Raw genomic sequence first — 24,874 nt, 5'->3', positions numbered from 1 at the left:
CCTCACTGCCCCATCCTCTTCCCCCATCTCCTCCCCACATCCTCCCACCTCCTCACCCCCATCCTTCCCTCAACCACACTGTCCCCTTCCTCACCCCCCACCCACATCCTCACCCCCCACCCACATCCTCACCCCCCACCCACATCCTCACCCCCCACCCACATCCTCACCCCCATCCTCCCCTCAACCACACACCACCCACCTCCTCACCCCCATCCTTCCCTCAACCACACTGTCCCCCTCCTCACCCCCCACCCCCATCCTTCCCTCAACCACACTGTCCCCCTCCTCACCCCCCACCCCCATCCTTCCCTCAACCACACTGTCCCCCTCCTCACCCCCCACCCCCATCCTTCCCTCAACCACACAGTCCCTCTCCTCACACGCCACCCACATCTCCCCCTCAACCGCAGTCCCCCTCCTCACACACCACCCACCTCCTCACCCCAATCCTCCCCTCAACCACACTGTCCCCCTCCTCACACACCACCCACATCCTGCCCCGCATCCTCCCTCCTCCTCACTCCCATTCTGCCTCCTTACACCTATCCTCACTTCCCACCCCACATCCTGCTCCAACCTTCTTCTTCTTCTTCTTCTTCTTCATCCTCATCCTCTTCCTCACCCCAGCCCAGCCCAGCCCCCCGGGTATAAAACCAGGCAGCCGCTCCCACCGGCTCCAACTCACCGACACAAGGGCCCAGCGCCGCGTCGCGCCCGGCCCAAACACACTGCCCGAGCTCCGAGTCCCACTGAGGCCCAGGCCTACGCCCGCCTCCCTCACTCTGAATGACAGTCGCTCCGACCAATCCGCTCCCCCGGGAGCTCCTCACTGGGCCGCCCCTGGCCAATCAGCGCCGCCAGGAGGCGGGGTTTGCGGCCATGATTTGGGTTGAGCGAGGCTCGTGCTCGGAGCTTGGCGGTTGGGTTGAAATATTTGAATGTTTAACGGGCGGTGACCTTTGCCCCTGTGTTCCACTCCAGGACATTGTGACGTATTTACTGAGGCGGCCGAGAGCTCGGGCCTTACACTAAACATCCGTAAGACAAAGGTCCTCCAGCAGCCTGTCCCCGCCGCACAGCACTGCCCCCCAGTCAGCAAGGTCCACGGCGCGGCCCTGGACACCGGGGACCATTCCCCAAACCTCGGGAGTCTCTTATCAACAAGGGCAGGCATTGACCACCAGATCCAACACCGCCTCCAGTGCGTCAGTGCAGCCTTCGGCCGCCTGAGGAAAAGAGTGTTTGAAGACCAGGCCCTCAAACCGACCACCGAGCTCATGGTCTACAGGGCTGTAGTAATAGCCGCCCTCCTGTATGGCTCAGAGACATGGACCATGTACAGCAGACAGCTCAAGTCGCTGGAGAAATACCACCAACGATGTCTCCGCAAGATCCTGCAAATCCCCTGGGAGGACAGACGCACCAACGTTAGCGTCCTCGACCAGGCCAACATCCCCAGCATTGAAGCACTGACCACACTCGACCAGCTCCGCTGGGCAGGCCACATTGTCCGCATGCCTGACACGGGATTCCCAAAGCAAGCACTCTACGCGGAGCTCCGTCACGGCAAACGAGCCAAAGGTGGGCAGAGGAAACGTTACAAGGACACCCTCAAAGCCTCCCTGATAAAGTGCAACATCACCAACGACACCTGGGAGACCCTGGCCAAAGACCGCCCTAAGTGGAGGCAGTGCATCCAGGAGGGCGTTGAGCTCTTCGAATCTCAACGCCGCGAGCGTGAAAAGGTCAGGCGCAGGCAGCGGAAGGAGCGTGTGATAAACCAGTGCCACCCACCCCTTCCTCCGACGAATATCTGTCCCACTTGTGACAGGGTCTGTGGCTCTCGTATTGGACTGTTTAACCACCAAAGAACTAATTTTAGGAGTGGAAGCAAGTCTTCCTCGATTCCGAGGGACTGCCTATGAAAAAAGAGGGATTGGCGGGACAACAACAACAACTTGTGTTTATACAGCGCCTTTACCGCAGTAAAAGGTCCCCAGGCGCTTCACAGGAGGGTCACAGATTGTTTTGTCTATTCCGGGGCGGATCTGCAATTGTCACCGAACTAATCTGCCTCCCACAATATCTGCAGAATCCCGGGAATACCCGCAACCTCCCCGAGAATGGTCTTCATCATCATCATCATCTGTGGTCCCTGGAACCAGGATGACTTGCTTCCACATGGGATCGCAGATGTTTCAATGAAGGAGCCGATATTCCAGTCCTGAACTCCAATTGAAGGGTGGAAGATGCCTGTGCCTGGATTGTTTTAACGTGTGGTGACCGTCTCACACCAGCCACCACACAGGATTGACAGAGCTTGGCAAGGGTTAACCAGACGGCAGGAGACCTGCTCTGCTGCAAGGACCTAGTGCGCATACATATCGCAGTGTGGGCAGGTCCGTGCTGCCCCTGGGCTCTAGGCTCTTCTGGGCCCCGTACCCTCATTCACCGCACCTCTGCCACGATCTCTCACTGTTCTTCCGCCACGATCTCTCACCGCACCTCCGCCACGATCTCTCACCGTTCCTCTGCCACGATCTCTCACTGCACCTCCGCCACAATCTCTCACCGTTCCTCCGCCACGATCTCTCGCCGCTCATCCGCCCCGACCCTCCCACTCCTCCGCTGTACCTGGACCCCGCCGATGTTCCTGCCCACGCTCCAAACTGTGACCTGGGTTTTGATGATGTCATCCAGTCGCCCACCTCGAAGCCGTCGCACACTTGTAGCAGCTCACTCTGGAAGCTGCAGTGGTATGCTCTTTTATCCTCCCGACCCGCGGTGGTCTTTTTTTCTTCAAAAATATACTTTATTCAAATAAAATTTTCCAAATACGTTGGAAAATAGTTCAGTACCTTGCGGTCAGCCATTCCATACAATTCGTTTGGATGCTGACAGCAGTTCCATACGATGCACTAGCGTGCATTTCATTTCAAGGTACAGTTTAGTACAATCCGTAAATCATGTTACATGTAGTACTGTGCAAATAAGGGTATTACATGGAGCAGATAATAACAGGATTACATTACATTCCAGGGTACACTTCAATACCGATCATGAATCTCGTTACATGTCGCACTATGCAGATGAAAGCAGTACACGGAACAGATGCGAATATGTCCTCTCGCAGGTCAGGGTGGGCCACGACGTTCCAGGACCCACGCTGCTCTTTTATCCTCCTGACCTGCGGTGGTGACCTCTCGCAGGTCAGGGTGGCCCACGATGAATGAATGCCCCGGGAATAAGTTGCCCTGGTGTTGACACTCAGATTGTAATTATTTCTGTGGTGCCCAACTTTAATATTCTCCTGAAAGTCCCACTGCAATCCAGTTCCAGTTCCATTGAGGGTGTAAAAGAAAAGATGGCCATCCGTGGCTAACTAAAGAAATAAAGGATGGTATCCAATTAAAAACAAGGGCATACAAAGTTGCCCAAACTAGTGGAAGGACAGAAGATTGGGAAGCTTTTAAAAGCCAGCAAAGAATGACTAAAAAAGTCATTAAGAAAGGGAAGATAGATTATGAAAGTAAACTAGCACAAAATATAAAAACCGATAGCAAGAGTTTCTCTCGGTAAATAAAAAGGAAAAAAGTGGCTAAAGTAAATGTTGGTCCCTCAGAGGATGAGAACGGGAATTAGTGATGGGGAACATGGAGATGGCAGAAACTGTGAACAAATACTTTGTATCGGTCTTTACGGTAGAGGACACAAACAATATTCCAACAGTGGCTAGTCAAGGGGCTATAGAGGGGGAGGAACTGATCACAATCACTAAGAAGTAAGGTAATGGGTCTAAAGGCAGATAAATCTCCTGGACCTGATGACTTGCATCCTAGCGTCTTAAGAGAAGTAACAGCAGGGATAGTGGATACATTGGTTATAATTTACCAAAATTCACTGGATTCTGGGAGGTCCCAGCAGATTTGAAAACCACAAATGTAACTCCCCTATTTAAAAAAGGAGGCAGACAAAAAGCAGGAAACTAGACCAGTTAGCCTCACATCTGTGGTTGGGAAAATGTTGGAGTCCATTATTAAAGAAGCAGTAGCAGGATATTTGGAAAAGCATAATTCGGTCAGGCAGAGTCAGCATGGATTTATGAAGGGGAAGTCATGTTTGACAAATTTGCTGGAATTCTTTGAGGATGTAATGAACATGGTGGATAAAGGGAAACCAGTGGATGTGGTATGTTTGGACTTGCAGAAGGCATTTGACAGGGTGCCACATAAAAGGTTACTGCGCAAGAGAAAAGTTCACGGGGTTTGGGGGTAATATATTAACATGGATAGAGGATTGGCTAACAGAGAACAGAGAGTCGGGATAAATGGTTCATTCTCGGGTTGGCAATCAGTAACTAGTGGGGTGCCGCTGGGACCCCAACTATTTACAATCTATATTAACAACTTGGAAGAAAGGATCGAGTGTAACGTAGCCAAGTTTGCTGACAATGCAAAGATGGGATAAAAAGCAATGTGTGAGGAGGACACAAAATACCTGCAAAATGACATAGACAGGCTAAGTGAGTGGGCAAAAATTTGGCAGATGCAGTATAATGTTGGAAAGTGTGAGGTCATGCACTTTGGCAAAAATAAATCAAAGAGCAAGTTATTATTTAAATGGAGAATAATTGCAAAGTGCTGCAGTACAGCGGGACCTGGGGGTATTTGTGCATGAAACACAAAAGGTTAGTATTCAGGTACAGCAAGTGATCAGGAAGGCCAATGGTATCTTGGTCTTTATTGCAAAGGGGATGGAATATAAAAGCAGGGAAGTCTTGCTACAGTTTTACAGGGTATTGGTGAGGCCACACCTGGGATTTTGCCTTGGTTTCCATATTTACAAAAGGATATAATTGCTTTGGAGGCAGTTCAGAGAAGGTTCACTAGGTTGATTCCTGAGATGAGGTTGTTGACTTACGAGGAAAGGTTGAGTAGAATGGGCCTATCCTCATTGGAATTCAGAAGAATGAGAGGTGATCTTATCGAAACGTATAAGATTATGAGGGGGCTTGACAAGGTGGATGCAGAGAGGATGTTTCCACTGATAGGGGAGACTGAAACTTGGGGGCATAATCTTAGAATAAGGGGCCACCCAATTAAAACTGAGATGAGGAGAAATTTCATCTCTCAGGGTTGTAAATCTGTGGAATTCGTTGCCTCAGAGAACTGTGGAAGCTGGGACATTGAATAAATTTAAGACAGCGGGAGACAGTTTCTTAACCGATAAGGGATTAAGGGGTTATGGGGAGTGGGCAGGAAAGTGGTCCTGAGTCTATAATCAGATCAGCCATGATTGTATTAAATGGCAGAGCAGGCTCCAGGGGCCGTACGGCCTATTCCTGCTCCTATTTCTTCTGTTCTTATGTAAAAGGCCGATGATAATCAGCCCTTGATGAATCGACTAACTGTGGCAGATAGGGACGTGATCTTTGGGTTTGAGCTTCCCGTGTGCTAATCTTCTCCTTCTAATACCCTGTAAAAGGAGTTTACAAAAGTTATCACTGTAAGTACAGGATAGAACTTCAGAACATTCTCTCCTTCTTGTTCCTGTCCCATGGGCCATGCAGCGCCGATACACCTGGGTAATCTGGGCCTGTCACTGATGGTAAAACCCGCAGCTCCCGCCCTGCTGGACACACACGTGACAACCAATGGGCCAATGGTTTTCCTGGTGCCCTCCCCGCCCCTGGTGCCAGGCTCGGTATACGCCATCCTATGGGGTCGGTGCCCGCCCCTGGTGCCAGGCTCATTACTCAGCCATCCTGTGGGTCGGTGCCCTACCCCCCCCCCCACCACCACTGGTGCCAGGCTCAATACACGGCCATCCTGTGGGGTCGGTGCCCTCCCCTGGTGCCAGGCTCAGTATACGCCCATCCTGTGGGGTTTGTGCCCTCCCCTGGTGCCAGGCTAGATACACGGCCATCCTGTGGGGTCGGTGCCCTCCCTTGGTGCCAGGCTCGGTATACGCCCATCCTGTGGGGTTTGTGCCCTCCTCTGGTGCCAGGCTAGATACACGGCCATCCTGTGGGGTCGGTTCCCTCCCCTGGTTACAGGCTCGGTATATGGCCATCCTGTGTTGTCGGTGCCCTCCCCTGGTGCCAGGCTCGGTATACGCCATCCTGTGGGCTCAGTGCCCTCCCCGCCAGGCTACATGACGTCACAGAGACTGCATTGCCAGGTTACTGATGTCACACAGCTCGCGTTGCTGGGGTTTTGACGTCACACACTCATTATTGCCGGTTGTTGACGTCACTGGCGCTGAGTGAGCGGCGGCGCGAGTTCGAATCGCAGCCGCGTGACCCGGAGCGAGCCCGCCTCGGACTGTGGGAGTGGGCGGGGTAAGTGGCAGATATAGGGTCGCGATTGGTGGGCGGCCTGTCAATCAGGTCAATCAGCCAATTGCAGGGGCGGTCAACGATTCCCTAAGCGCGCTGAGAGACGGCACTGCGCATGTCCAGGATCCCCGGAGGTCGGCCGTTGGTGAAGGTAAACAAGATGGCGGAAAGTGAGCGGAGCTGAGCGGCACCGGGGGGAGAGGAGGCCGAGGGAGAGTGTCCCAGGGGGAGAGAGGGGGCCGAGGGCCGAGGGAGAGTGTCCCGGGGGGAGAGGGGGCCGGGGGAGAGTGTCCCGGGGGGGGAGGTGAGACATGGAATGGGGGTGAGGGCGAGAGAGTCACGGACACGCGCACACAGACTTGACACAGGCACATCCCCAGAATGACTGGGGAGGGAGGAGACAGACCGGGGGGGAGAGAATGGGGGGTGCTGGGAAACCGAAACCGTCCCCTCCCCTCCTCCTGTAATCGTCCCCTCCCCTTCTCCCGTAATCGTCCCCTCCTCCTCACCCCCTCACCTCGGCTCCTCGTCCCCATCCCCGGGGCCCAGTGAGATCAGACAGTGTGTAACCCGGGGGCCCAGTGAGATCAGACAGTGTGTAACCCGGGGGCCCAGTGAGATCAGACAGTGTGTAACCCGGGGGCCCAGTGAGATCAGACAGTGTGTAACCCGGGGGCCCAGTGAGATCAGACAGTGTGTAACCCGGGGGCCCAGTGAGATCAGACAGCGTGTAACCCGTGGCCCAGTGAGATCAGACAGTGTGTAACCCAGAGGTCCAGTGAGATCAGACAGTGTGTAACCCCGGGGCCCAGTGAGATCAGACCGTGTGTAACCCGGGGGCCCAGTGAGATCAGACAGTGTGTAACCCGGGGGCCCAGTGAGATCAGACAGTGTGTAACCCGGGGGCCCAGTGAGATCAGACAGTGTGTAACCCGGGGGCCCAGTGAGATCAGACAGTGTGTAACCCGGGGGCCCAGTGAGATCAGACAGTGTGTAACCCGGGGGCCCAGTGAGATCAGACAGCGTGTAACCCGTGGCCCAGTGAGATCAGACAGTGTGTAACCCAGAGGTCCAGTGAGATCAGACAGTGTGTAACCCCGGGGCCCAGTGAGATCAGACCGTGTGTAACCCGGGGGCCCAGTGAGATCAGACAGTGTGTAACCCGGGGGCCCAGTGAGATCAGACAGTGTGTAACCCGGGGGCCCAGTGAGATCAGGCAGTGTGTAACCCGGGGAGAATTCTGGTGATTTTCTGTAAGTCCAGACGGGCCGGAGAGATCTGAGGAAAAGAAAAATCAAACAGAAATACTGGACATATACTTTTCTGAAACGTTGGAAAAACACTTTACACTAGATTCCACTTCACAACATTAATCTTCTAATTTTCTGCCCTGTGATAATTAGATCTCCCGGTGAATGGTGGAGTGATTGAGAAAGTTCCACAGCTGGAAGGAAACAGGGATTGTGGACTGAGGAACAACAGCAGGTGAACCAGCACAGGATTGTGAGAGCACCAACCAGTGAGCCCCTTCCGATTGAAAGTGCTTCAATAGATCGACTGGGGAGAAAGGTAAGAGAAAGTGCCATTTACTCAGATACACACCGGTCCTGTAGACAGTACACACAGGTTACAAGGTAAGACAGGAAACGAGACAGGGAGAGACTAACCACCGAGTACAATTATCCAGCATGAGGCCGTGCAATGGGATGTGAAGTGAGATCAGTTTCTGTCTAAACACATAGTCACAGTGAATCTTGTGTGTGTTTTAGAGTAAAGGGCTTTGATCTAAGAGGTGACTCCAGTTTGAGGCAGAGCCCAGCAGATGGATCGGTCTCTGTACATTAAACATAGAAACATAGAAAATAGGTGCAGGAGCAGGCCATTCAGCCCTTCTAGCCTGCACCGCCATTCAACGAGTTCATGGCTGAACATGAAACTTCAGTACCCACTTCCTGCTTTCACGCCATACCCCTTGATCCCCCGAGTAGTAAGGACTTCATCTAACTCCCTTTTGAATATATTTAGTGAATTGGCCTCAACTACTTCCTGTGGTAGAGAATTCCACAGGTTCACCACTCTCTGGGTGAAGAAGTTTCTCCTTATCTCGGTCCTAAATGGCTTACCCCTTATCCTTAGACTGTGACCCCTGGTTCTGGACTTCCCCAACATTGGGAACATTCTTCCTGCATCCAACCTGTCCAAACCCGTCAGAATTTTAAACGTTTCTATGAGGTCCCCTCTCACTCTTCTGAACTCCAGTGAATACAAGCCCAGTTGATTCAGTCTTTCTTGATAGGTCAGTCCCACCATCCCGGGAATCAGTCTGGTGAATCTTCGCTGCACTCCCTCAACAGCAAGTATGTCCTTCCTCAAGTTAGGAGACCAAAACTGTACACAATACTCCAGGTGTGGCCTCACCAAGGCCCTGTACAACTGTAGCAACACCTCCCTGCCCCTGTACTCAAATCCCCTCGCTATGAAGGCCAACATGCCATTTGCTTTCTTAACCGCCTGCTGTACCTGCATGCCAACCTTCAATGACTGATGTACCATGACACCCAGGTCTCGTTGCACCTTCCCTTTTCCTAATCTGTCACCATTCAGATAATAGTCTGTCTCTCTGTTTTTACCACCAAAGTGGATAACCTCACATTTATCCACATTATACTTCATCTGCCACGCATTTGCCCACTCACCTAACCTATCCAAGTCACTCTGTAGCCTCATAGCATCCTCCTCGCAGCTCACACTGCCACCCAACTTAGTGTCATCCGCAAATTTGGAGATACTACATTTAATCCCCTCGTCTAAATCATTAATGTACAATGTAAACAGCTGGGGCCCCAGCACAGAACCCTGCGGTACCCCACTAGTCACTGCCTGCCATTCCGAAAAGTACCCATTTACTCCTACTCTTTGCTTCCTGTCTGACAACCAGTTCTCAATCCACGTCAGCACACTACCCCCAATCCCATGTGCTTTAACTTTGCACATTAATCTCCTGTGTGGGACCTTGTCGAAAGCCTTCTGAAAGTCCAAATATACCACATCAACTGGTACTCCTTTGTCCACTTTATTGGAAACATCCTCAAAAAATTCCAGAAGATTTGTCAAGCATGATCTCCCTTTTACAAATCCATGCTGACTTGGACCTATCATGTCACCATTTTCCAAATGCGCTGCTATGACATCCTTAATAATTGATTCCATCATTTTACCCACTACTGAGGTCAGGCTGACCGGTCTATAATTCCCTGCTTTCTCTCTCCCTCCTTTTTTAAAAAGTGGGGTTACATTGGCTACCCTCCACTTGATAGGAACTGATCCAGAGTCAATGGAATGTTGGAAAATGACTGTCAATGCATCCGCTATTTCCAAGGCCACCTCCTTAAGTACTCTGGGATGCAGTCCATCAGGCCCTGGGGATTTATCGGCCTTCAATCCCATCAATTTCCCCAACACAATTTCCCGACTAATAAAGATTTCCCTCAGTTCCTCCTCCTTAATAGACCCTCTGACCACTTTTATATCCGGAAGGTTGTTTGTGTCCTCCTTAGTGAATACTGAACCAAAGTACTTGTTCAATTGGTCTGCCATTTCTTTGTTCCCCGTTATGACTTCCCCTGATTCTGACTGCAGGGGACCTACGTTTGTCTTTACTAACCTCTTTCTCTTTACATACCTATAGAAACTTTTGCAATCCGCCTTAATGTTCCCTGCAAGCTTCTTCTCGTACTCCATTTTCCCTACCCTAATCAAACCCTTTGTCCTCCTCTGCTGAGTTCTAAATTTCTCCCAGTCCCCAGGTTCGCTGCTATTTCTGGCCAATTTGTATGCCACTTCCTTGGCTTTAATACTATCCCTGATTTCCCTAGATAGCCACGGTTGAGCCACCTTCCCTTTTTTATTTTTACGCCAGACAGGAATGTACAATTGTTGTAATTCATCCATGCGTTCTCTAAATGTCTGCCATTGCCCATCCACAGTCAACCCCTTAAGTATCATTAGCCAATCTATCTTAGCCAATTCATGCCTCATACCTTCAAAGTTACCCTTCTTTAAGTTCTGGACCATGGTCTCTGAATTAACTGTTTCATTCTCCATCCTAATGCAGAATTCCACCATATTATGGTCACTCTTCCCCAAGGGGCCTCGCACAATGAGATTGCTAATTAATCCTCTCTCATTACACAACACCCAGTCTAAGATGGCCTCCCCCCTAGTTGGTTCCTCGACATATTGGTCTAGAAAACCATCCCTTATGCATTCCAGGAAATCCTCCTCCACCGTATTGCTTCCAGTTTGGCTAGCCCAATCTATGTGCATATTAAAGTCACCCATTATAACTGCTGCACCTTTATTGCATGCACTCCTAATTTCCTGTTTGATGCCCTCCCCAACATCACTACTACTGTTTGGAGGTCTGTACACAACTCCCACTAACGATTTTTGCCCTTTAGTGTTCTGCAGCTCTACCCATATAGATTCCACATCATCCAAGCTAATGTCTTTCCTAACTATTGCATTAATCTCCTCTTTAACCAGCAATGCTACCCCACCTCCTTTTCCTTTTATTCTATCCTTCCTGAATGTTGAATACCCCTGGATGTTGAGTTCCCAGCCCTGATCATCCTGGAGCCACGTCTCCGTAATCCCAATCACATCATATTTGTTAACATCTATTTGCACAATTAATTCATCCACCTTATTGCGGATACTCCTTGCATTAAGACACAAAGCCTTCAGGCTTGCTTTTTTAACACCCTTTGTCCTTTTAGAATTTTGCTGTACAGTGGCCCTTTTTGTTCTTTGCCTTGGGTTTCTCTGCCCTCCACTTTTCCTCGTCTCCTTTCTGTCTTTTGCTTTTGCCTCCTTTTTGTCTCCCTCTGTCTCCCTGTATAGGTTCCCATCCCCCTGCAATATTAGTTTAACTCCTCCCCAACAGCACTAGCAAACACTCCCCCTAGGACATTGGTTCCGGACCTGCCCAGGTGCAGACCGTCCGGTTTGTACTGGTCCCACCTCCCCCAGAACCGGTTCCAATGCCCCAAGAATTTGAATCCCTCCCTGCTGCACCACTGCTCAAGCCATGTATTCATCTGCGCTATCCTGCGATTCCTACTCTGACTAGCACGTGGCACTGGTAGCAATCCCGAGATTACTACTTTTGAGGTCCTACTTTTTAATTTAGCTCCTAGCTCCTTAAATTCTTTTCGTAGGACCTCATCCCTTTTTTTACCTATGTCGTTGGTACCAATGTGCACCACGACAACTGGCTGTTCTCCCTCCCATTTCAGAATGTCCTGCACCCGCTCCGAGACATCCTTGACCCTTGCACCAGGGAGGCAACATACCATCCTGGAGTCTCGGTTGCGTCCGCAGAAACGCCTATCTATTCCCCTCACCATCGAATCCCCTATCACTATCGCGCTCCCACTCTTTTTCCTGCCCTCCTTTGCAGCAGAGCCACCTAGGTGGGGCTGAACTCACACCGACACCATCAGATCTCATGTTCAAATATTTCCCATCTGGTGAGAAAGCCAATGGAAAGATTGAACCGGAAGCGCATCGTCAATTCACTGATCACGGTGCACAGACCCATCTGAAAAACCAGCACGGCCTCTCTCCCACAAAATCAATATTCATTCATCAACATTTAGAATTATAAGAAAATATATTGATAACTACTAATATTGAAGCATTGATCACTAGAGATATGCAGTATTCTAATATACTGAAACACAGATATGGAGAGTTGCAATTTATTGATTGGCCTCGTACTTGACCCCGAGATGAGCTTCCGAACCCATATTCCCTCAATCACCAAGTGTGCTTGCTTCCACCTCCATAACATCGCTGGTCTCTGCCCCTTCCTCAGCTCATCTGCTCAAACCCTCATCCATGCCTCTGATCGACCTCACACCTCGCACTCTCCGTAAACTTAAGCTTAAACTGAGGGAGCATAGTTTTAAGGTGGTTGGTGGAAGGATTTGAGGGGCGGGCTTCTTCACGCAGAGGGTTGTGGTGGATACAGAAACCCTCACCACTTTTAAGAGATGGTTGGATGGGCACTTAAAGTGCTCGAGCTGGTAATTGGGATTAGACTAGATCACCTCTTGTTGGCCGGCGCAGATATAATGGTGAGTGCTGCAGGGAATCGAATACGGCCAGGGTGATCTGGACTAGTTTCGATCGCCTGGATGGATAGGAGAGAAATGTTCCCAGATTTTTTTTCCATAAATTGGCCTGGGTTTTTACCTGGGTTTTGCCTCCCCCAGGCCATCACATGGCTCTGGTTGGGGTGGAGTGTAGAATGTTTCGTGCAAGGGGTGTCGCAGTTGTGTGAGGCGGACTGGTTGGGCTGGGTGCTATTTACCTTTCCACCATTGTTCATAGATTTATATGTAACCTTCAGGGCTGCTGACCGAGGGCCGTGCGGCTCTTTGTCGGCTGGCACGGACACAATGGTCCGAAATGGCCTCCTTCTGTGCTGTAAATTTCTATGTTTTTTCTATGTTTCTAAAACACTCCTGCCCGTATTCTTACTCAAGAACACAAGTAGCAGGCGTAGGCCATACGGCCCCTCCCATCTGCTCCACCATTCAGTAAGATCTCTATTCGATAAACAATTTTAAAGATTCATAACTCTCTGAGTGAAGAAATAGTTCCTCCTCATAGTCTTAAATGAACGATCTCTTATCCGAATGCTAGAACCCCTAACTCATGACTATCCAGCCCTTGTCAGTTCCTCTAAGAATTTTATATGTTTCAATGATATCACCTCCCGTTCTTCTAAACTCCCGAGAATATAGGCCTATTCTACTCAATCTGTCCTCAGCCCTCTCATCCCAACTTGTACCAATTTCCATTCACCCATCACCCCTGAGCTCGCTGAACTACATTGGCTCCTGGTCCATCAATACCTCGCTTTCAAAATTCTCATCCTTGTTTTGAAATCCATCCAGGACCTTGCCCCTCCCTATTGCTGTAACCTCCTCCAGTGTGAAAATCCTCAGATCTCTGCATTCCTCCAATTCTGGCCTCTTGAGCAGCCCCAATTTTCATCCCACCAATATTGGTGGCCGTACCTTCAGCTGCCGAGGCCATAAGCTCTGGAATTCCCTCCCTAAACACCTCCACCTTTAAAATGCTCCTAAATACCTACCCTTTTGGACCAGCTTTCAGTCACCTGTGCTAATATTTCCTTACGTGACTGGGCGTCAAATTTTGTTTGCTAACAGTCCTGTGAAGTGCCTTGGGACATTTTACTACATTTAAGGCGTGATATAAATGCAATTTGTTGCTGATAACTGAAGATATTTTGAATTTTAATGATACGAAACTACAGGCATGGGGAATTGCAATAGATTGATAACTGCAGAGGAAAAGGATTGTTATGTATTGCCAATAGTGTGAATTCTTTTAACGTGAGGTGGCCCTTGCACATTAGCTACCACGGGCTTGGCAGAGCAAGGTCTTGGTTCAATGGCAAGGGGATCCAAGATGACTGGAGACCAGGCTCTGCTGCATGTTTCCTCTAGCACTGATTCTCACTGGAATACAGTTTCCTCTGGCACTGATTCTCACTGGAATACAGTTTCCTCTGGCACTGACTCTCACTGGGGTACAGTTTCCTGTAGCACTGACTCTCACTGGAATACAGTTTCCTCTGGCACTGACACTCACTGGGGTACAGTTTCCTGTAGCACTGACACTCACTGGGATACAGTTTCCTCTGGCACTGACTCACTGGGGTACAGTTTCCTGTAGCACTGACACTCACTGGGATACAGTTTCCTCTGGCACTGACTCTCACTGGGGTACAGTTCCTCTGACACAGATTTACTATGTACCTAATTTGTGCTGTCCCTGCTCTTATTCGGAGAAATAAAAAAGCAAATTATTATTTAAATGGGGAGAGATTACAATATGTCTTGTACAGAGGGATCTGGGGGTCCTTGTACATTGAACACAAAAATTTAGCATGCAGTTACTGCAATTAAATAATAAGGCAAATGGAATGCTGGCCTTTATTGCAAGGGGGATGGAGTATAAAAGTAGGGAAGTCTTGCTGCAACTGTATATAGCATTGGTAAGACCACACCTGGAGTACTACGTACAGTTTTGGTCTCCTTATTTAAGGAAGGATATACTTGCACTGGAGGCAGTTCAGAGAAGATTCACGAGGTTGATTGCTGAGATGAAAGGTTGAGCAGGTTGGGCCTATACTCCTTGGAGTTTAGAAGACTTAGAGGTGATCTTATTGAAATGTATAAGATTTTGAGGGGGCATGACAGGGTAGATACAGAGAGGATGTTTCCCCTCGTGGGGGTATCTAGAACTAGGGGGCATAGTTTCAGGATAAGGGGTCGCTCATTTTAAAATGGAGGTGATGATGAGTTTCTCCAGGAGGGATGTGAATGTATGGAATTTTCTACCTAAGAGAGCTGTGGCGGCTGGGTCATTGAATGTATTTAAAGTGGAGATAGTCAGATTTTTGAAAGATAAGCGAGTCAAGGATTATGGGGAGCGGGCGGGGAAGTGGAGTTGAGGCCTGAATCCGATGAGCCATGATCTTATTGAATGGCAGAGCAGCCTCGAGAGGCTAAATCACGTACTCCTGCTATTTTATATGGTCTATACCTGCCCTTTGAGTGTTTGACGGGACAGTGTAGAGGGAGCTTTACTCTATATCTAATCCAGGCTGTAACTGCCCTGGGAGTGTTTGATCGGATAATGTAGACGGAGATTTACTGTGTATCTAACCTGTGCTAACCTAGGAAGTTGTGAGGACGCAACAAATCTACAAAGGGATATAGATAGGCTAAGTGAGTGGGAAAAACTTTGGCAGATAGAGTATAATGTGGGAAAATGTGAGGTTATCCACTTTGGTCGGGGAAATAATAAAGCAAATTATTTAAATTGTGAGATTACAAAATGCGGTGGTTTAGCAGGATCTGAGGGTCATAGTACATTAAACACAATTTAGCATGCAGTTACTGCAATTAATCTGGAAGGCAAATGGAATGTTGGCCTTTATTGCAAGGGGGATGGAGTATAAAAGTAGAGAAGTCCTGCTGCAAATGTACTTGGCGTTGGTAAGACCACACCTGGAGTACTGCGTACAGTTTTGGTCTCCTTATTACAGGAAGGATGTACTTGCACTGGAGGCAGTTCAGAGAAGGTTCCCGAGGTTGATTACCGAGATGAAGGGATTTTCATAATGAGAAAGGTTGAGCAGATTGGGCATGTACTCTTTAGAGTTTAGAAGACTTAGAGGTGATCTTTATTGAAACGTATAAGATTCTGAGGGGGCTTGACAGGGTAGATACAGAGAGAATGTTTCCCCTCGTGGGGGAATCTAGAACTAGGGGCATAGTTTCAGGATAAGGGGTCATTCATTTAAAAGGGGCATGAGGAGGAATTTCTTCTCTGAGGGTTGTGAATCTCTGGGATTCTCTCCCTCAGAGAGCTGTGGGGTCTGGGTCATTGAATGTCTTTAAGGTGGAGATAGACAGATTTTTGAACGATAAGGGAGTCAAGGATTATGGGGAGTGGGCGGGGAAGTGGAGTTGAGGCCTGGATCTGATCAGTCGTGATCTTATTGAATGGCGGAGCAGGCTTGAGGAGCCAAATGGTCTACTCCTGCTCCTATTTCTTATGTTCCATACCTGCCCTGGGAGTGTTTGATGGGACAGTGTAGAGGGAGATTTGCTCTGTATCTAACCCGTGCTGTACCTACCCCGGGAGTCTCTAATGGGACAGTGTAGGCGGAGGTTTACTCTATCTAATCCGTGCTGCACCTGCCCTGGGAGCGTTTCGTTAGACAGTGTACATAGAAACATAGAAAATAGGTGCAGGAGCAGCCCATTCAGCCCTTCTAGCCTGCACCGCCATTCAATGAGTTCATGGCTGAACATGAAACTTCAGTACCCACTTCCTGCTTTCTCGCCATAACCCTTGATCCGCCGAGTAGTAAGGACTTCATCTAACTCCCTCATAAATTTAGTGAATTGGCCTCAACTACTTTCTGTGGTAGAGAATAACACAGGTTCACCACTCTCTGGGTGAAGAAGTTTCTCCTCATCTCGGTCCTAAATGGCTTACCCCTTATCCTCAGACTGTGACCCCTGGTTCTGGACTTCCCCAACATTGGGAACATTCTTCCTGCATCTAACCTGTCTAAACCCGTCAGAATTTTAAACGTTTCTATGAGGTCCCCTCTCATTCTTCTGAACTCCAGTGAATACAAGCCCAGTTGATCCAGTCTTTCTTGATAGGTCAGTCCCGCCATCCCGGGAATCAGTCTGGTGAATCTTCGCTGCACTCCCTCAATAGCAAGAATGTCCTTCCTCAAGTTAGGAGACCAAAACTGTACACAATACTCCAGGTGTGGCCTCACCAAGGCCCTGTACAACTGTAGCAACACCTCCCTGCCCCTGTATTCAAATCCCCTCGCTATGAAGGCCAACATGCCATTTGCTTTCTTAACCGCCTGCTGTACCTGCATGCTAACCTTCAATGACTGATGTACCATGACACCCAGGTCTCGTTGCACCTTCCCTTTTCCAAATCTGTCACCATTCAGATAATAGTCTGTCTCTCTGTTTTTACCACCAAAGTGGATAACCTCACATTTATCCACATTATACTTCATCTGCCATGCATTTGCCCACATACCTCACCTATCCAAGTCACTCTGCAGCCTAATAGCATCCTCCTCGCAGCTCACACTGCCACCCAACTTAGTGTCATCCGCAAATAAGAAACAGGAGTAGGCCATACGGCCCCTCGAGCCTGCTCCGCCATTCAATAAGATCATGGACTCGGCTCCACTTCCCCGCCCGCTCCCCAGAACCCCTTATTCCCTTATCGTTTAAGAAACTATCTATTTCTGTCTTAAATTTATTCAATGTCCCAGCTTCTACAGCTCTCTGAGGCAACGAATTCCACAGGTTCTCTGAGAGAAGAAATCTCTCTTCATCTCTATTTTAAATGGGCGGCCCCTTATTCTAAGATCATGCCCTCTAATTCTAGTCTTCCCCCATCAGTGGAAACATCCTCTCTGCATTCACCTTGTCGAGCCCCCTCATAATCTTATGCGTTTCGATAAGATCAACTCTCATTCTTCTGAACTCCAATGAGTAGAGGCCCAACCTACTCAGCCTTTCCTCATAAGTCAACCCCCTCATCCCTGGAATCAACCTAGTGAACCTTCTCTGAACTGCCTCCAAAGCAAGTATATCCTTTTGTAAATATGGAAACCAAAACTGCACACAGTATTCCAGGTGTGGCCTCACCAAAACCTTTTTTAGCTGTAGCAAGACTTCCCTGCTTTTATACTCCATCCCCTTTGCAATAAAGGCCAAGATACCATTGGCCTTCCTGATCACTTGCTGTACCTGCATACTATCCTTTTGTGTTTCATGCACAGGTCCCGCTGTACTGTGGCACTTTGCAATCTTTTTCCACTTAAATAATAACTTGCTCTTTGATTTATTTTGCCAAAGTGCATGACTTCACACTTTCCAACATTATACTCCATATGCCAAATTTTTGCCCACTTACTTAGCCTGTCTATGTCCTTCTGCAGATTTTTTGTATCCTCCTCACACATTGCTTTTCCTCCCATCTTTGTATTGTCAGCAAACTTGGCTACGTTACACTCAGTCCTTTCTTCCAAGTCATTAATATAGATTGTAAATAATTGGGGTCCCAGCACTGATCCCTGCGGCACCCCACTAGTTACTGATTGCAAACCCGAGAATTAACCATTTATCCCGACTCTCTGTTCTCTATTAGTTAGCCAATCCTCTATCCATGCTAATATATTACCCCCAACGGCGTGAACTTTTATCTTGTGCAGTAACCTTTTATGTGGCGCCTTGTCAAATGCCTTCGGGAAGTCCAAATACACCACATCCACTGGTTCCCCTTTATCCACCCTGTTCGTTACATCCTCAAAGAGCTCCAGCAAATTTGTCAAACATGACTTCCCTTCATAAATCCATGCTGACTCTGCCTGACCGAATTATGCTTTTCCAAATGTCCTGCTATTGCTTCTTTAATAATGGACTCCAACATTTTCCCAATCACAGATGTTAGGCTAACTGGTCTATAGTTTCCTGCTTTTTGTCTGCCTCCTTTTTTAAATAGGGGTGTTACATTTGCAGTTTTCCAATCTGCTGGAACCTCCCCAGAATCCAGGGAATTTTGGTAAATTACAACCAATGCATCCACTATCCCTGCCACTACTTCTCGTAAGACCCTAGGATGCAAGCCATCAGGTCCAGGGGATATATCTGCCTTTAGTCCCATTATCTTACTGAGTACCACCTCCTTAGTGATTGTGATTATGTTAAGTTCCTCCCCCCCAAAAGCCCCTTGACTATCCACTGTTGGAATATTGTTAGTGTCCTCTAATGTAAAGACTGATACAAAATGTTTGTTCAGAGTTTCTGCCATCTCCATGTTCCCCATGACTAATTCCCCGGTTTCGTCCTCTAAGGGACCAACATTTACTTTAGCCACACTTTTCCTTTTTATATACCTATAAGAACTCTTGCTATCTGTTTTTATATTTTGTGCGAGTTTACTTTTATAGTCTATCTTCCCTTTCTTCATCATTTTTTTAGTCGCTCTTTGCTGACTTTTAAAAGCTTCCCAGTCTTCTGTCCTCCCATTAGTTTTGGTCACTTTGCATGTCCTTATTTTTAGTTGGATACCATCCTTTATTTCTTTAGTTAGCCACAGATGGCTATCTTTTCTCTTACACCCTTTCCTCATCACTGCAATATATTTTTCTTGAGAGTTGTGAAATATCTCCTTAAATGTACACCACTGTTCATCAACCGTCCTACACTTCAATCTATTTTCTCAGTCCACTTTATCCAACTCTGCTCTCATACCTTCATAGTCTCCTTTATTTAAGCTTAGTACGCTGGTTAGAGATCCAACTTTCTCACACTCCATCTGAATTTGAAATTCAACCATGCTATGATCATTCATTCCGAGGGGATCCTTTACGAGGAGATTGTTTATTAATCCTGTCTCATTACACAGGATCAGATCTAAGATAGCCTGCCTCCTGGTTGGTTCTGTTACATACTGCTCAAGGAACCCGTCCCTGATGCACTCTATGAACTCCTCCTCAAAGCTACCCTGACCAATTTGATTTGTCCAATCAATATGGAGGTTAATATTGATTATTGCTGTTCCCTTTTTACAAGCCCCCACTATTTCCTGGTTTATACTCCGACCTGCAGAGTTGCTACTGTTCGGGGGCCTATAGATTATGCCCACCAGTGACTTTTTCCCTGGTTATGCCTCATCTCAACCTAAACTGTTTCAACATCCTGATCATTTGAGCCAATATCATTTCTCACTATTGCATTGATTCCATCTTTTATCAACAGAGCTACCCCATCTCCTTTTCCTGTCTGTCTGTCCTTCCGAATTGTCAAGTACCCAACAATGTTTAATTCCCAGTCCTGGTCACCTTGCAACCACATTTGTGTTATGGCTATCAGATCATACCCATTTGTCTCAATTTGTGCTGTCAACTTACCTATTTTGTTACAAATGCTATGTGCATTTAGACAAAGTGCCTTTAAGTTTTTTTTTACCTTTTTTTCCTGCTTGTTTCCTCTCTCCTTCAAACTCACTTTCTTTATTTTTGCTTTCTAATTCCAGCTTTACTCCTCTCCCTACTGAATTTATTTTCAGGTTCCCATCTCCCTGCCAAGCTAGTTTAAACCCTCCCCAACAGCACTAGCAAACCCACCCGCGAGGATATTGGTCCCTGCTATATTGAGGTGCAACCCGTCCGGCTTGTACAGGTCCCGCCTCCCCCAGAAGCAGTTCCAATGCCTCAGGAAGCTAAAGCCCTCTCGCCTGCACCATCTCTCCAGCCATCTGCTCGATCCTCCTATTTCTGTACTCACTAGCTCGTGGCACCGGGAGTAATCCAGAGATTACTACCTTTTGTAATCTCTCTCCTAGCTCCCTAAACTGCCTGCAGGACCTCATCCCTTTTCCTACCCATGTCATTGGTACCAATGTGGACCACAACCTCTGGCTGTTCAACTCTCCCCCCAGAGTGGAGAGAGAGCTTTACTCTCCACATAACCCGTGCTGTACCTGTCTTGTGAGTGATTGATGGGACACTTCAGAGGAAGCTTTGCTCTGTATCTAACCCATGCTCTACCTGCCCTGTGAGCTTTAATGGGTTGGTGTAGGGGAAGCTTTCCTCTATATCTAACCCGTACTCTACCTGCCCTAGTTGTGTCTGATGGGACAGTGTAGAGGGAGGTTTACTCTGTATCTAATCCATGCTGTACCTGTCCTGGGAGTGTTTGATGGGACGGTGTCGAGGGAGGTTTACTCTGTATCTAATCCGTGCTGTACCTGTCCTGGGAGTGTTTGATGGGACATGTAGAGGGAGGTTTACTCTGTATCTAACATAAGCTGTACTTGCTCTTGGAATATTTGATGGGACAATGTAGAGGGAACTTTCCTCTATATCTAATCCATGCTGTACCTGTCCTGCAAGTGTTTGATGGGACAGTGTAGACGGAGCTTTACTCTGTTTCTGACAGGTGCTGTACCTGCTCTGGGAGTGTTTGATGGGGTAGTGTGGAGGGAACTAAACTCTGCATTTGACCCGTGCTACATCGGCCCTTGGAGTTTTTGGTGGGACAGTGTAGAGGGAGATTTATTCTGTATCTAATTTTGCTGTAACTGCCCTGAGAGTGTTTGATGCAGCTGTGTAGAGGGAGCTTTACTCTGTAACTGGCCCATGCTATACCTGCCCTGGGAGTATTTGATGGGACAATGTAGAGGGAGCTATACTCTGTATCTAACCCATGTTGTACCTGCTCTGCGAGTGTTTGATGGATAATCTAGAGGGAGCTTTACTTTGTATCTAACCCGTGCTAACTTAGCAAGTTGTGAGGAGGACACAAAGAATCTACAAAGGGATATAGAGAGGCTAAGTGAGTGGACAAAACTTTGGCAGATGGAGTATAATGTGGGAAAATGTGTGGTTATCCACTTTAGTAGGAAAAATAAAACAGCAAATTATTATTTAAATGGGGAGAGATTACAAAATGCGATAGTACAGAGGGATCTGGGGGTCCTTGTACATTAAACACACAAAGTTAGCATGCAGTTACAGCAATTAATTAGGAAAGCAAATGGAATGTTGTCCTTTATTGCAAGGGGGATGGAGTATAAAAGTAAGAAAGTCCTTCTGCTACTGTACAGGGCGTTGGTGAGACTACACCTGGAGTACTGCGTACAGTTTGGTCTCCTTATTTAAGGAGGGGTATACTTGCACTGGAAGCAGTTCAGAGAAGGTTCCCGAGGTTGATTACTGAGATGAAGGAGTTGTCATAATGAGAAAGGTAAAGCAGGTTGGTCCTATACTCATTGGAGTTTAGAAGATTTAGAGGTGATCTTATTGAAACGTATAAGATTATGAGGGGGCATGACAGGGTAGATGCAGAGAGGATGTTTCCCCTCGTGGGGGAATCTAGAACTAGGGGGCATAGTTTCAGAATAAGGGGTCGTTCATGTGAATCTTTGGGATATCTCTACCTCAGAGAGCTGTGGAGGCTGGGTCATTGAATGTATTTAATGTGGGGATAGACAGATTTTTGAATGATAAGGGAGTCAAGGATTATGGGGAGCGGGCAGGGAAGTGGAGTTGAGGCCTGTATCCGATCAGCCATGATCTTATTGAATAGTGGAACAGGCTCGAGGGGCCAAATGGCCAACTCCTGCTCCTATTTCTTATGTTCTGTACCTGCCCTGGGAGTGTTTGATTGAACAATGTCGGAGGAGATTTACTCTGTATCTAACCCGTGCTGTACCTGACCTGGGAGTGTTTGATGGGACTGTGTAGAGGGAGCTTTACTCTGTATCTGACCTGTGCTGTACCTGCCCTGGCATTGTTTGATAGGGGAGTATAGAGGGAGCTTTACCTTCTGCCTAACCCATGCTATACCTGCCCTTGGAGTATTTGATGGGTCAGTATCGAGGGAGCTTTACTCTGTATCTAACCCGTGCTGTACCTGCCCTGGCATTGTTTGAAAGGGGAGCATTATTCTGTATCTAACCCGTGCTGTGTGGGCCCTTGGAGTATTTGATGGGACAGTGAAGTGGGACCGTTGCTGTGTATTAAGAACCAAGGTTGCAAGCCATCAGGTCCAGGGGACTTTTCCATCTTTAGTCCCATTATTTTACTGAGCCCTTTTTTTGTGATAGTGATTGCTTTAAGTTTCTCCCTCGCTATAGCCCCTTGATTATCTATTATGGGGATGTTTTTAGTGTCTTCTACCGTGAAGACTGATAGAAATTATTTGTTCAAAATCTGCCATTTCTCCGTTGCCCATTATTAATTCCCCAGTCACATCCTCTAAGGGACCAACGTTTACTTCAGCTACCCTATCCTTTTTACATACCTGTAGAAGCTCATACTATCTTTTTTATATTGCTTGCTAGTTTACTCTCATCATCTATCTTCCCTCTCTATTATTTCTTTAGTCATCATTTGCTGTTCTTTAAAAAATTTGCCAATGCTCCGGCCTCCCACTGATGTTGCCCACTTTGTATGACATTGTTTTCAAATTGATACCATCCTTTACTTCCTTCGTTAGCCACGGATGGTTCTCCCTTCGCTTCAAGTTTTTCCTTCTCACTGAAATATATTTTAGTTGAGTTATGAAAGATCTCCTTTTTTATCTGTCACTACTTCTCAACCGTCTTACACTTGAATCTATTTTCCCAGTCGACTTAAGCCAACTTTTTTTTTATACGTTCCCGGGATGTAGGCGTCGCTGACAAGGCCAGCATTGCCCTTGAGAAGATGGTGGTAAGCCACCCTCATGAACTGCTGCAGTCCATGTGGTGATGGTAGTGCCACAGTGCTGTTAGGGAGGGAGTTCCAGGAATTTGACCTCGCGACGATGAAGGAATGGCGATATGCTTTCAAGTCAGGATGGTGTATGACTTGGAGGGGAACATGGAGGTTGTGGTGTTCCCATGCGCTTGCTGCCCTTGTCCTTCTCGATGTTAGAGGTCGCGGGTTTGGAAGGTGCTGCCGAAGAAGCCTTGGCCAGTTGCTGCAGTGCATCTTGTAGATGGTACACACTGCAGCCACGGTATGCCAGTGGTGGAGGGAGTGGATGTTTAAGGTGGTAGATGAGGTGCCAATCAAGCGGGCTGCTTTGTCCTGGATGGTGTCGAGCTTCTTGAGTGTTGTTGGAGCTGCAAGTGGAGAGTATTCCATCACACTCCTGGCTTGTGCCTTATAGACGATGGAAAGGCTTTGGGGAGTCAGGAGATGACACACTCGCCGTAGAATACCTAGCCTCTGACCTGCTCTTGTTGCCACAGTATTTATGTGGCTGGTCCAGTTAAGTTTCTGGTCAATGGTGACCCCCCCCAGGATGTTGATGGTAGGTGATTCGGCGATGGTAATGCCATTGAATGTTAAGGGGCAGTGGTTAGACTCTCACTTGTTGGATATAGTTGTTGTCAGGCACTCGTGTGGCATGAATGTTACTTGCCACTTATCAGCCCAAGTCTGAATGTTGTTCAGGTCTTGCTGCAAGCGGGCATGGACTGCTCCATTATCTGAGGAGTTTCGAATTGAACTGAATGTTGTGCAGTCATCAGCGAACATCCCCAGTTCTGCTTTCATACCTTTTGTAGTCGCCTTTATTTAGAATCAGGACACTGGTTTGAGGTCTGACTTTCTCACCCTCCAACTGAATTTGAAATTCAACCATGTTATGGTCACTTTTTCCTAGAGGATCCTTTACTGTGAGATAATTTATTAATCTTGTCTCATTACACAGTACCAGATCTAAGATAGCCTGCTCCCTGATTGGATCTTCAACTTACTGTTCAAGGAAACCATCCCGGATACACACTTATAAACTCTTCCTCAAGTCTACCTTGGCCAATTTGATTTGTCTAATCAATATGAAGATTAAAGACGCCCATGATTATTGCCGTACCTTTCTTACAAGCCTCCATTATTTCTTGATTTATACACCGTCCAACTGTTAGGGGGCCTATGGACTACACCCACCAGTGACTTCTTCCCCTTATTATTTCTTATCTCCACTCAAACTGATTCTACATCTTGATCTTCTGAGCCAATATCATTTCTCACTACTGCACTGATCTCATCCTTTATTAACAGAGCTACCTCACCTTTTCCTTTCTGTCTATCCTTCTGAATGGTTAAATACCCCTGAATATTCAGTTCCCAGCCTTGGTCACCTTGCAACCACATTTCTGTAATGGCTATCAGATCATACCCATTTGTATCTATTTGTGCTGTCAACTCATCTATCTTGTTACGAATGTGAAAGCATTCAGATAAAGAGCTTTTAATTTTGTCTTTTTACCACTTTTACCTGCTTTGACCCTACTTTCTGTTACAGTCTTATTTTATACATTCTGTCCCTTCCTGTCACAGTCTGGTTATCATTTCCCCCACCGCTACCCTGCTCGATTGCCTTC

General features: G+C 47.6%; 2 protein-coding genes and 1 pseudogene across 2 annotated transcripts in view; all 3 read left to right on the top strand.

Moving 5' to 3' along the window:
- Positions 1–24,874, top strand: part of LOC139245779 (gastrula zinc finger protein XlCGF57.1-like) — a 257,345-nt gene that overhangs the window by 66,480 nt on the left and 165,991 nt on the right. The window lies entirely within an intron of this gene.
- Positions 7,821–24,874, top strand: part of LOC139245785 (zinc finger protein 585A-like) — a 423,809-nt pseudogene continuing 406,755 nt past the window's right edge.
- LOC139245777 (zinc finger protein 436-like) overlaps positions 7,823–24,874 on the top strand; it is a 69,126-nt gene continuing 52,074 nt past the window's right edge. The window contains exon 1 of the mRNA XM_070871284.1: positions 7,823–7,909. The gene's annotated coding sequence lies outside the window, so the exon portion shown is untranslated. The remainder of the gene's footprint in view (positions 7,910–24,874) is intronic.

This window comes from Pristiophorus japonicus, unplaced genomic scaffold (genome assembly GCF_044704955.1).
Source record: "Pristiophorus japonicus isolate sPriJap1 unplaced genomic scaffold, sPriJap1.hap1 HAP1_SCAFFOLD_236, whole genome shotgun sequence".
In the NCBI taxonomy this organism is placed as follows: Eukaryota; Metazoa; Chordata; class Chondrichthyes; family Pristiophoridae; genus Pristiophorus; species Pristiophorus japonicus.
This window is presented reverse-complemented; position numbering and strand designations above follow the sequence as displayed.